Source organism: Meles meles, chromosome 15, assembly GCF_922984935.1.
Source record: "Meles meles chromosome 15, mMelMel3.1 paternal haplotype, whole genome shotgun sequence".
In the NCBI taxonomy this organism is placed as follows: domain Eukaryota; kingdom Metazoa; phylum Chordata; class Mammalia; order Carnivora; family Mustelidae; genus Meles; species Meles meles.
Window position 1 is genome coordinate 5,504,353 of NC_060080.1, and position 13,710 is coordinate 5,518,062.

Sequence of the window (13,710 nt, forward strand, 5' to 3'; positions counted from 1 at the left end):
GCCATTAAAAAAAAAACCCTCAAGAGGCTTCGTGAATGAAAGGGAACTCACAATACCTGAAATTTTTAAAGTATCAAAGTACAGGCGATATTGTGCCAAAAGTTAATTACTGAATAGGGCACAGGGCTAAGAAAAGCGTGGAAGAAAAGAACAGAGGGAGGGGCAGGCAAGGAAGGTTCTAGAGGGATAAATTTCAGCTGAACTAATAAACCAAGGGAAACTGTTCAAGAAAGTAGAAAGAAGAAAATGAGATTCTCCAGCAGGCACACTCGGCAAGCATAATCTCAGGAGACACGAGGAGGCAAGAAGACTCTACTGGCTGCACTTTTGCCTGCTTCCCCTGGCACTCAGACCCGGGACTCTGAGCACCTGAGAACGCTGCCCATTCTCCAGGCTCAGCGAGTACAGAAGGCCTTGGAGGGACAGGTACACGGTAGCAAGAACCATAGCCGCCCAGGGCAGGAAGCAGAGCACAGTGACCGGCAGCCCCAGGACCTGGCAGCAACCACGCAAACCCACTAAGCCTCAGTGTCTTCACTCGTGAGAATGACAGCCGCAGTCCTTCCTGTTTCACAGGATCAGGAGAGGACATAGACATGGCAGGGCAGCATGCCCGAGCTGCCACGTGGCTGCGGGAACAGGGGTAGCAGGAACGGCAGGGACAGGCAGGTGTTCAAGGCAGCAGCCTGGCAGTCACACTTGAATCCCGACTCAGCCATCTGCAAGTTGGAGAAACCACATCACCCATCCATTTCCTCCCCCAATTAGAGGGGAGGATAACAACTTGTACACTTTGTAAGATTAAATGAGTCAACATGTGTAAAGATCCTGAAGCCTGCATGGCAGAAAGTAAGTGTTCAATCAACACTCGCTATTGTTACCACGACACTACAATACTATGAACTATTGTTACTACTGCTGTCGTGTAATTATCAAGAAGGACTCAGCAGTCCAGGTGGATGGACACATCCTGGCTGGAGACTCAGCAAACAGCTGACATCACAGGCTCAAGATGATGTTGTGGTCTGGAGGCAGAATCCCCTCTTCTTCAGGGAAGACCAATCCTTTTATCTTAAGGCCTTCCACTGATTGGATGAGGCCCACCCACATTATGGAAGATAATCTGTGTGACTCAAAGTCTACTTATTTAAATGACCTCATCCGAAAAAAACCTTTGCAGCAACATCTAGACTGGTGTTTGCCCAATATCTGGGTAAGATGGCCCAACCACACTGACATTTAAAATTACCAACCACAGCAGGGCCGGGCCTTCCTTGTGAACCTCAGTCATCACTGCATGGAGGGTCTGGCACTGAGCAGATGTTCAGTGAATACTCACCAAGTGAACGAGCGAATGGACGAATTGGTGGTTCTACACAGTCACTTAGAAACTACTGTACTTTAGAGATGATCTTTTTCAGAAATCCCTGTCTACCTGGTTTTGGCATGAAACAAATGGACTTTTGGAGAAAAAAGAAAAACATTTGCTGTTCCATTTTGAGTCTTCCCCCATGGACCCCAGAGCATGACGGCATCCCCAGTCCAGCCGACCGCCCCACCCTGCCCTGGCTCACACCCCATTACAAAGAACACCACTGTCTGGAGGAGAGAATAGGAAAGGAGGGAGGCCCTAACTCCTGCCAAGAGCCAGCCGCTGCTCTTCTGCCTCAGGAAACAGACGAGGCCGAGAGGAAGCCACTGCAGGTGTCCTTTCCAGGGGCCTCTCTGTTTATGAGGATCCCCACGGACCAGGAAAAACAAGGTGCAAACCACAGGGCTGCTCAGCGTTTACAAGCTGTTTAGAAAACATACTTGTAACTGTCTGATCAATAATTTACACGACATGCCTCAAGTGAAAAGGGACCCCGAGTCAGCCTGGCACAGGACTAGTCAAGTCTGTCTCTTCATTCCTCCTGTAACATCATCAGCATTGTGTGGGAGAGGCTTGGGATCACTAAAGTTAACTGTCTAGAGAATCGTAGGTTTACTCAAGACTATAATTCAGATCACAGAAGGACAAGATTTCTGAAGCGGAGTGAACACTGACACATCCAAACACCAGAAGCGGGCCCAAGGAGGCATACGCACGCCGCGTCACAGGGCCAGGACCATAGTGGGCTTCTCCAGCACTGGTCCAGAGACTTGCCGGGGCACTGAGGCTTGCCATCACCTAGGGAGGGTACAGCCAGGGCAGACTAACAAAAAGAATCAGTTAGACTGAACTCAAAAAAAAAAACCAAAAAACAAACAAACAAAAAACCCTCTAAACATGCTTTCTGGTCTAAAATTCAACTCACAGTTTAGATCAGAGATAAATTCCATGATTTCCCCTTGGCCCAAACCAGTATTTATGGCATTTGAGTGAGCAGTAAATTACCAGTTTCAAGCAAAAAATGTCCTTTCTACATGCTCACAAACATATCATCACCTTCAATACTACACCACTATCATAAAATATATGGCAAATTAGCTTATTATATTTGGAGTAATCTAATCAACTGTCTAATACATATATTCTCCCAACCCATGCATGTGACTCATAATTACTGTGTATTGACTCAAATAACTTCATATAAATGGGCCAACAAGGTACTTTAAAACGAATACCAGCCTCATCTCCTCTCTACATAAGTTTATTTCATAAGTTTTGAGAGCAGGATGCTGTCTAAATGTGCAAAATTACATTTCTCTATTATAAACTTTCCATAACAATCAGCTTCAGAGGGTGCTAAAAAACAACAGGACCCAAAGTACGCAGAAAAACATCCCTTTTGGAGCTCTATTCATCCAACTCACTGAGACAAAATTTTCCTCAGTGAAAAGAGCCTCAGTTTCATAAATCCAGTTTCCTAAAAAGCAAAAACCTTACATTCGCACACGGGGCAATCAGGACATCCTCTGGTGTCTGCCGGCAGGTAAGCATTTCACTGTGACCTTCAAACCGCAACTACGTTAAGTCCTGTGGGGACAGTTAGAAACTTCACTTCCCTTGACACGTGAATATCACGTCAATGGACAGCAGTTCGTCAAGCCTCACAAAGACCTCAATGAGCAGACTCTGGTTTGTGCAGAATGAGCAAGAGTCAGGCCGAGGATGAGGAGTGTCTCCACCGGGCCGCGTTCTCAGCGCAGACTTACAGACACTTGCTTCCTTCTGACTCTTGCTGTGCTGGGAGCACACCGTAGGGTTTGGAAACAACTCAGAGTGTGAAGGGATGGTGCTTGGGTTTGGGCCTCCCACGCTACAGTCCGTGCCTCCTTGCCAAAGTGGGAGCTCCTCCTCTCTTCAACTACAGCACCTCCAAGAGTTTCTGCTCAGAGCTTCTCCCCCTCGTCAGACCGATGGTCCATGGTACAGTCTAGTTTGAAGACCTCTGTCCCTTCCCAGACCAATGTTCTGGATCGCTGTGTAGTTAGTCGGGATGACCACAAAGAACAGGACTTTCACACTTAGCTTCTCTGGCACCCATAACATAGCATTACTGATGGTTGCCACTGAGGCACAATGAGATGCAAAGACACCATTTCACTTGTCCATAAACACTCCCCTGTTCACAGAAACACCATCCCATGATTGCAGATCACAAAGGGAGAAAAATGTAATCCTCTTTTAATGGAATTCCCGACCAATTCCGTTGCTCAGCTAAAGATAACAGTGCTTTCACACAGGAGTTCCTTCTCTGCTTTTCTCAGAAAGTCTGTTTGTCTGAATCTCAAATCCTAGGAAAGTCAATGGTGAAAATGGAAAAACAGGAATAAATATTATAACTTTCCTGCAATAAATAATTAGCAGGCAAGACATTATTGGTTCAGTGGAAGCCACTGATTCAAGTCAAACAAGAGAAGGAAATGCCACATGTGGAGTCCAAGGTTAAGATCAAAGTTTCTGGAAACTGGAACAAGAGCAAGGAGCAGATAAGTCTCATCATTTCACCAGCTGGTGCTGCTCATAACTGTTGCCATGTTAGAAGAGTGTACCCAGGCCCCGCTGCTATTAATGGTACACGTTATCACAGATAAAATAAATATCAATACATTGATACACAGAGTATATTTTACACAAAAACTATGAGTTGTGTTCTAAGAATTAGCAAATTTGGGAAGCAAAATAAATACTAAAAATGGCAATATTGACATGTCATTCTTTTTTTTTAATTTTTTTTTATTTATTTATTTGACAGAGATCACAAGTAGGCAGAGAGGCAGGCAGAGAGAGGGGGGAAGAGGGCTTCCCCCTGAGCAAAGAGCCCAATGCGGGGCTCAATCCCAGGACCCTGGGATCATGACCTGAGCTGAACGCAGAGGCTCAACCCACTGAGCCACCCAGGTGCCCTGACATGTCATTCTGTATGGTGCTATTATTACTTGTACTGGGAGATCTAAATGCTACATTATGCATATAATACCCAATAATATACACTAGTATTTTTTAGTATTCAAATATTTGTTATAGGCTACATCCCTTATAAGCACACTAACAGAAAAAAAAACACAAAGAGAAACTGTCAATGCTCTCGAATATTACATGAAATCAGAAACTGATTAGCATGTACTATCAATTTCAACGAAAAAACCAGAATCATGGCAATCAGACAAAACATAGTCGTTAAAAAAGAAAATGAGTGACCTATGCCCTACAGCCCAAACTGTCCTCCTTTTGGATGCAGAATAATTAAACTAGCTCAAAACAAAGTTTAAAAAAGAAAAAACCTGTGTCTAGAATATTTGTTACAAAACAAAAATCAAGAATATCACAGAGGGTAACTGATGTTTTGCATGTTTTAAAATATGACTTTTAAGTATGTCAACTTTTAAATATTAAAATTTGGGATAATATCTTTCCATTTTTAAATTATTTTTATTTGGTGTATATTTTGCATTAAAGTTCTCTTAATATTATCAAATATTTCTATCAGGAAGGAATCATTTGTACATGCTATCATAAGATATAATCTTTTTATAATCTACATAATATTGATAAGCCACACACTTATTATGATATCTTTTGTTAACAGAACTTTTCTGACGCTTTTAATATAACTGTTACAATAAAAAATAGTTTGCTATGAAAAGGTGTTGGCGAGGGTGCAGAGAAAGGGGAACCGTCTTACACTGTTGGTGGGAATGCAATCTGGCACAGCCACTCTGGAAAACAGTATGACGGTTCCTCAAAAAGTTGAAAATAGAGCTACCCTACGACCCAGCAATCACAGAGGGTATTTACCCTAAAGTACAAATGTAGTGATCTGAAGGGGCACGTGCACCCCAGTGTTTATAGCAGCAATGTCCACAATAGCCAAACTATGGAAAGAGCCTAGATGTCCATCAACAGATGAATGGATAAAGAAGATGTGGTAATACATATAGATACACACACACACACACACACACACACACAGGAATATTATGCAGCCCATCAAAAAAAAAAAAAAAAAAACCCCAAATCCTGTCATTTGCAACGAGGTAGAAGGAACTACAGGGTATCATACTAAGCGAAATAAGTCAGAGAAAGACAGTTATCATATGATCTCATTGATATTAGAAATTTAAGAAACAAGACAGAGCATCATAGGAGAAAGGAAAGAAAAAATGAAACAAGATGAAACCAGAGAGGGAGACAAACCATAAATGACTCTTAATCTCAGGAAACAAACTGAGGGTTGCTGGAGTGGAGGGTTTGGGAGGGATGGGGAGGCTGGGTGATGGACCCTGGGGAGGGTACGTGCTATGGTGAGTGCTGTGAATCGTGTAAGACTGATGATTCTCAGACCTGTACCCCTGGGGCTAATAAAACATTACATGCTAATCATAAAATTTTTAATAAAAAAGATAAAAATTTTGGAAATAGTTTGCTACATATTATTATGGTCATTCATTGTTATTTCAAATACATCCATGAAACATTATGAAAAATACAGACCAACTTATAATTTCAGAGACTCTCTGGTGTTCCCAAGAATTCCAGTTTCTCATTCTCAGATCCCAAATATTAATGTTTGGTGGGAATTTGGGAACACTAAGCCCAACGGTTAAGGAAAAAAGGGTGCACAATTTGCAATGCAGACTTTGGCAAACAGAAAGTTAGAATTTTTGCCAAATAACACTATTCACCATTGTAATAAAAGTTGATATGAAAAACCACCCAAAGAAATTGAACTCCAGAGGAATAAAGTTTAAAAACCAGGAGCTGTGTCGCTCTGGTGATACAACAACACAAAAAGACAAAAAGTCTCTTCCAACCTGTAGGTAGCAGCTGCTTAGAGCTATGTTCTCTTTCACTTAGAAATATCTGGAAGAGTTGGTCTCATGAGTAAGATTATTAACATTTAATAGTAATTACTTATAATAATTATTATATTAGCAAAACAAAAATCATTTGAGATTTAGGTTCTGAACTTAGAAAATGCATTCTTTTGCTCTAAATCATTTTACATACCTTATCACTTGATATAGGTGTAGAGAAAAAAGAAACTAAAAAAGGAAATACAGAAGAAATAATTCTTATATAATCTCCCAGAAAAATCTATTTCCTTAAAAAACTATTTCTGGAGCAAAGCCTGGGATCCAATAAAACAAACATCCTCTGAGCTGTTCCTAATTTACTGTTACCTGATGGTGGTTGCAAGTTGGATTCTCCAGGAAGCAGATGCTGGGATGCAGGTGAGAGCACAAAAGGTTTACGGAGGAATAAGGTCTATTACAAAAGGAGGGGGAGACGGGGTGGGAAGCAGGATTGGGCAGAGGAGCTAGCAGACTGGATGACAAATCACACAGCAAGTCCTCCGCTCGGGAGCCCCAGGGCAAAGGCTGCCTTTAGGAGAGTCCCATACGGAGCAGATGCGGGCAGGACCTCCTCCACCACCCAGCGCAGAAATCAGCATGCCTGTGGCTGGAAATCTGAGGCAGATCTTCAGCAAACGAATGGCTGGAGGCTGTCAGCCAACCACACTAATCTCAGTAGGAAGCAAGTCCACTTTCAAAGGGCATTTGAGCAGCACCTCTTGTAGCAAATACACCAAAAAGGCAAAAACAAAGACTCAATAGACATAGTAAAAATCTCCCCAAAGGCCCATCAAATTTAACATAGAACTCTTGTTAAAAGAAGTAATGTACCGAATCGATGGCAGTAGGGTTTTACAACTTGGACTTGAGGGGATGCACCAAACACACTCTAGTATTAAGTTAGTCACTCAAAGGGCCAAATCTTCTCGGTAGGTCTTGTATTCCTCGCAAAAAGTAAAAGAACTATGACAATCACACTGAAAAGATTCTCTGACAAGTACAGAACGTGGATACTTTTTAAAATTAAAACCGCTTTGGATATATGTGTCATAATAACACAGCAAAACTAGATGTCGAAGAGGTAAGTTATATTATGGGTTACCGACTGATTCCAATATACTTAAATTTCTTGCTTAAATGAAAAATGTGGAATGTTGGCTAGATTACCGACATTAATTGGTGTGCAGCAAAAAGAACTGTATTTTCTCTGTCTATTTCTGGTGTCATCCTACATTTGCAAAGGCCTACAATGAGATAATAGGGCAGATCTGTAATGGGTACTCTCCATTTCAGCCCAGGCAATTAACCGGAAGCAGCAAAGTTTCCCCTCAACGGCCCAACTGCAGGTGCAATTACCCAGGACCCTTCATTCCGTGGCTATGAGAGACCAATCCATCAATTATTCAATAGCAGACACAATGATTTTCACATGCAATTTTGTATTCAAAGCTATTCACAGACCCCAAAATTGATAAATAATGGGAACGCCTCAGGAAAATTTTCTCTCCCAAACTAATTGTCTGTCATCATAAAAGAGACTTGATTCTAGGTCCCACTTGTGAGAACTTGGGTCAACAAAAGAGAGCAGTCCAATTCTTGGCTTAACCCAAATTCTTTCAGAACCCTTCAAAGAAGGGATATTCAGGATCCTGGAACTTGTATGGCCACTCCTGGCCTTACCATCCAATCTTATGCCACTGGGGTTAATCTAAAACTTGCCACGCATGCCCCACTCATTTAACAAAAATTAGGACCTGTTTATGTGCCAGGGCCTGAATGATAAGAGGTAACAGGACATGATTCCTGCTGAGAAGCTCTCATTCTCCAGAGACACAGAGACTTGTAAATTAAACAAACGCAGAAAGATGCAATGACTGGAGAGATAGGAGGGTGAGGACAGAGGACGAGGTACCTGCTCTGTCTGGAGGAGGCTTCACAGGGTGATGGGGACCACCTGGCAGGCTTCAAAGCAAAGGGATCGATGTACATTCAAGAGTAAAACCACACACCAATCATCAAGGATGAGATGTTATCTAATAATGGTGCATTTCATCCCTTAAATTACATAAAGAGAGTACTTTTTCTCTTTTTTAAATTGTTTTCCTATATTACTTAGGTTAAACTCAATGCTTTAATAAACAAACCCAAAGATATATCTTGGCTCAAATGCCACTGAAAGTCATTTAAGAAGATAACAGATTTAAAGCCAAATAATCAAAAATTTATTAAATACAGACTATAAGTAAAATACAAAGACTCTCGGACTAAATTTATTAAAAAATCAACTATTTCTAAGTATATATATAAATATATGTAAGTATATAAGTCATATACAAGAAACATTCCTTCAATATAAAAGACACAAAGTTCCAAAGTAAACAGATGGAAAATATATACCCTGTGTGAGCACTGACAGAAAAAAGAGGGCTGTTCTGATTGTGCTAGTAACAGTAGAGAAAAAGGGATATATTTCATTAAGGATAACAGGTTCAATCCAACAAGAAGATATAAAAATCCTGAATTTGAATATACCTAATAATAGAACCTCAAAATATATGAATTTTTAAAATCCACAGAATTAAGAGCAAATAAAAAAGATAAACCCACAATCACAGTTGAAGAGTGTAACACATTCTTCAGTAACTAAAAAAGTAGTCATGAGTACCCGCAGACACTGAAATTCTGGAAAATGCAAACAACAAATAATCCAATTATCATATAAATAACACTACACCCAACAACTGAAAGTACACATTCGAGTGCATTTACTCTAGGACTACACACACTGCAAGGAACAGTTCATTTAGTATCTCTGCTGAATGTCCCAGGTATTCAACCAGTACTATCTACTTTGGCTGGATAGAACGTGAATATCTTCTAGTCCCATGTAAGCTCTAGGAATAATAATTATTATTATTACTATTATTATTATTATTATTTGTGAGCTCTACTCCCAACATGGGGCTTGAACTCAGGACCCTACAGTCAAGAGCCATATGATCGACCAACTGAGCCAGCCAGGTGCCCCAGGTCCAGGAATTATTCACCTTACATCTCAGTCCTTCTTGCCAGGAAACACGGAATTTCAGATTCTGTATGGTCAGTTTCACGGCTGGCGAGAGAACCCAGAGGAAAACAACAGGGCCGACCTCTGGCACTCTTCCTCTGCATCTTCTACCTGTCTGGTATCCCGCACCACCCGCTCCACAAATGCACCTCCTGAGCCCCGACCTCTGTCTGCACCACTGGTCTCTGTCTGGAAAGCACCATTCTCCCCACACCTGGTCTAGAAAGTGCTTCGAGGTGGAAATCCAAGGCTACTGGTTCACCTTACTTGTTTCCATTACATGCAGTCTGTTCTCCAGTGTCTGCAAAAAACTGTTTCATGCATTTGATCCAATTTTCTACTTGTTTATGGTCCCAGTTACTCCATCCGGACTCCCTGGGTTGTTTGTTTGTTTGTTCAATTTTTTTAAAAAATATTTTACTGGTCACTAACTTTTTGGGCTCACTGAACTATTTTGATGAAAATGCTTTCTTCACCCGTCAGGTACTGGTCATCTTTCCGATCACCTTTGGGATGTCTTATATGGAGCAGTTCACACAGAGAGCAGGAGGCCATAAGGCACAGGGATCTTGGACTCCTGCAGTGGTTGATTTTAGAACAAAAGGGAACTTAAGAGGTCATAGTGCAACACCGCATTTTTAAAGGAATAATTTTTTAAATTAATAATAATAATTTTTATTATTTAATTTTTTAAATTAATATTTTTTATAAAGGACTAGGAACTAACTAGTTGTTCACCAAATCCGTCCTTCTTCCAGCACAAAACTGCAATTTGTTCTGGCCAACAAAATATGAGAAAATACAATAGATGCTTATTAAAAAGTACTTCCCCGCTATACTTATACCTGGAACGAATGTTACACAGTATGTTAACTGCCTGGAATTTAAATAAAACCTTAAAGGGAAAAAAAAAAAAAGAGCAGACCAACAATCCAAGGGGGAAAAAAAAAAGAAAAAACTCAAAAACAACAAAAAACAACAACAAAGTCCCTTCCCACATAATTTTTAGCTCTTCCTCATCAACCAACTCAATGACAAGACAGACAGGGCAGGGCTAGAATATGGAAAAACCCTCCATCACTGAATGAGCATAAGTCTGACAAGAACAAGAATACCCACTGGGTCTCCATGCAAATGGAACATTTTTATGATATTAAGCCACTGGGGGCTGACCTGTAGCAGTAGCTGAAGTTACCTTCCCCGACACATAAGCAGAAACTGAGACCCAGGAAGGGGAAAATGACTAAGTTCATCAGTCCAATATACTTTTTTCACACCACAGTTGTTCCCATGTTGGTTCTACGGTAAGGGCCAAGGCCACGCTTATGCGCTATTCAGTCATTTCCAGTTACCTATGATGATGACTTTTTAAAGCACATTTTTAGGTTTGTCTAATATCTGCCACTAGAATATGATGGAGGTGGAAAGGCCCATTTCGTTTTCCAAGGATGGTGACATAGCGCTGACAATCTGCAAAGACCTTTCCACACATCCATCCCGAGCAGATCTGGCCCAGCACATGAGAGGAAAACTGGCAGGAAGTAGACCAGTGACGTCCTTACTGTTAGCCCCTTGCCAAATGTTTTCATAACGAAAGGTAAATCGCAAAACTGAGAGAATAACCAAGCACACCCTCATTTAAAGATTTAAATAACTGTAGAAGGTACCTGAGCACAGGCCACTGAAAACGAGCTCCCTCAAACGAAAATCGCCAGGATAAAATGCGTCCCACCGCCTTCTACTGCACGTCTCCGCTCGTACCTAGCCCAGGCCAAAAGATCAATGTCTCATCTAGTAAGCGCTTTTCTTCCTTCCAGCCCCACCTGTGCTTCTGGTGCCACATTCTGATGGAAGACCTTGGCCATGTAATTTAGGCTCTGTGCCAATGATTAACGTACCGCCCTTCCGCTCCACACCTACCCTTCCTTGACCCGCTGGGTAAGAATCCTGCGCCCATCCGCGTCATGGGAGAGGACACTGATCCTCGCTCCCTCTAGGCCACAGGATCGCTTAAGATCCAATGCGGCTGTATACGAGAACTCCTCACACAGAGTTAACGAGCTCCCATGTCTGCACTCATCCTATGGACCCTGGTGGTGTGCAACTACTTAATGTCAATACTTCTATCACCAGGGGGTTTTTGTTCTGAAAACATGTCAGTCCCCAGTGACATAGTCATATGGAAATAGGAAACCAGCAAGTGTTTCTATCTCTCTGGCAAAAACAGCTGTTTCTGATGCCCTTCTGCTCTGGCACCCGCCCCAGCACGGTAAGTCATGTGGTCACCCTGCCGCTCAGCTCCATAATGGGAAGAATGAGAGGAAGGAAGGAAACTCGTCTTTAGGTCCACCTGACAGGTGGGGAATGCATGAGTGTGGGACGGTTTTCCCTCTCTCTTCTCCTATTGAGATACACTCTCCAGTCCTACCACAAAGCTTCAGTCTTCAGCACCAGTTCTGATGTTCCTCCTACCCCCCACAGCACTGCAGGTTCGGGTGTGGCCATGGGTATGAAATTAATCAATTGAACTCTGACAAGGCTGGTTAAACACTTCCCCCAAATTAGTTATTTTCACCATAAAAAAGTGCAGGTGCATGGCTTCCTATGCTGAAATGACTGGCCTGGTGATGACTCAGAGCACATGTCATGGCTCTGACATGTTCAGTGTGTGTGGAGTCCTAGAAAGGTCTCTAACCAAAAGCAGATAGGCAGGGCAGTGCGTCCCTGGGCTTCCCAGCCAGCCAGAATGAGGTACCCCTCACAGAGTGGTGAGTCACAGACTTCACAGGAACAACAGGTGTGGGGGAGGGGGTGGGGAACGATCTCTATTGTTTTTATAACAATCCCTTCTCATTCTCTATACTGTAGCCTTCAGTCCATTAAGTGCGATTTCCTGGCATCACCCAAGCTTGAAAGGCCAGATCAAAAGTACAGAGTGTCCCAGCTGTGTGGGCCTCGTTCAAACTGAATATTAACCACAGCCCCTGCAAATGATTTATTCCATGTGAGACCTGGAGACACCCTGTGTGTTTCCTCCCTGCCGGACTGGCTTTATTGTTCTCCCTGCGCTGCAGTCCTGAAAATATTTCCTTCAGGCACTCGTCCCCCTACAACAGAACAAGCTGGCCCCTCCCGGGTTTGACACGTCTCTGGCGTGGACCTGGGGGAGCCTGGGGTTCCCAGACAGGCTGGCAGTCGGCAGCCAGTCCCTCTGACTCCTCATGGAAGGAGCTCCCACGGAAAGGGTCTGAATTCTTGTGTTGGGAAATACACAGGCACAGAGGGCTGAATTCTGTGCTGAGGATCCATCTCAAGATCGTGCCTGAGGAACAAGGAAAGGTAGAGAGGACCTGAGCACACCAGGCGATCCGCGGAAGGCAGCAGCGCCAACATCGAGGGCGATGATGAGCGTGGGGTTGAACCGAGGACCCTCGCCCTAACTGCAGCCCTGAGTGAAAGACGCTGATGGCCTCTGGCTTGTACTGTTCTTAATGGCCTCCAAGACATTTTTATAAAGGTGTGGCCAAGGGAAAGAGCACTGAACTAAGAGCCAGAAGCCTCGAACCCTATTCCACCTCTTTCCTTAACCAGCCCAAGGCACCTGGCCTTTCTGGGCCTCGGGATCCTCATTTGTTAAAAATGGAAATGGGAATCCTGAACTCCCACCTCTGAGGGTTGTGGCAGGAAGCAAACGAGACAGGGGAGAAAAGCTTCTAGAAAGGTAAAACAACAGGCAAATGGAAGGGCTGTTGCCAATTAAACAAAGTGACCGAAAGATAAAATAGATTCACTTGGTGTAATACAAATAAGCTAAACAATCAGAGCTCTCCACGAGGTCCTTGGTGACTGTCATCCCCTGTCTTCCAAGGAGCCAGTCAGACCTAGAAGCCACAGGGGCCTCCATGCTCCCTCAGCAAGCCCTTCCTCCCACCGGACTCTTGAGCCACGGCCAAGGTTTCCAAGAAACACCTGCATTTCGGTGGGGGTTCTGAGATGCCCCTACTGTCTACAGAACCCAGACGGACGGAGTGCAATGCTAGCGGACATATGGTCAGGCTGATACTGTGCGTGGATGAACCGTTCTATGTCCATTCCTCCTCGGGACCCTATCCCTCCACTGGGACAGTTCTGAATACACCCTCGTTCCAACAGAAACATTCCACTTTGTTGCTGAAACAAAAACCACTGTCTACAGACATCCTTCTGGAAGCAAGCAGTCCGAAAGAAACGGTAGTTCTGTGACACCCAAAGAAAAGGAAAAGACATCAGTTTGTGTCTTGACACCCAGATAACCAAAGCTTTTAAATGTACACGTCAAAGTGTAGTGTGTGACAAGGGGAAGACGGCAGGATTCAGCTCCT

At 43.1% G+C, this 13,710-nt stretch overlaps 1 long non-coding RNA gene across 1 annotated transcript; it reads right to left on the reverse strand.

Moving 5' to 3' along the window:
- Nucleotides 1–2,637: 2,637 nt before the first annotated feature.
- On the reverse strand, nucleotides 2,638–11,134 carry LOC123925911. Its single transcript, XR_006815106.1, has 3 exons — nucleotides 11,017–11,134; nucleotides 6,610–6,998; nucleotides 2,638–3,720 (listed from the first exon to the last, which is right to left on the reverse strand). It is a non-coding gene; the product is annotated as an uncharacterized LOC123925911 (long non-coding RNA).
- Nucleotides 11,135–13,710: the final 2,576 nt, after the last annotated feature.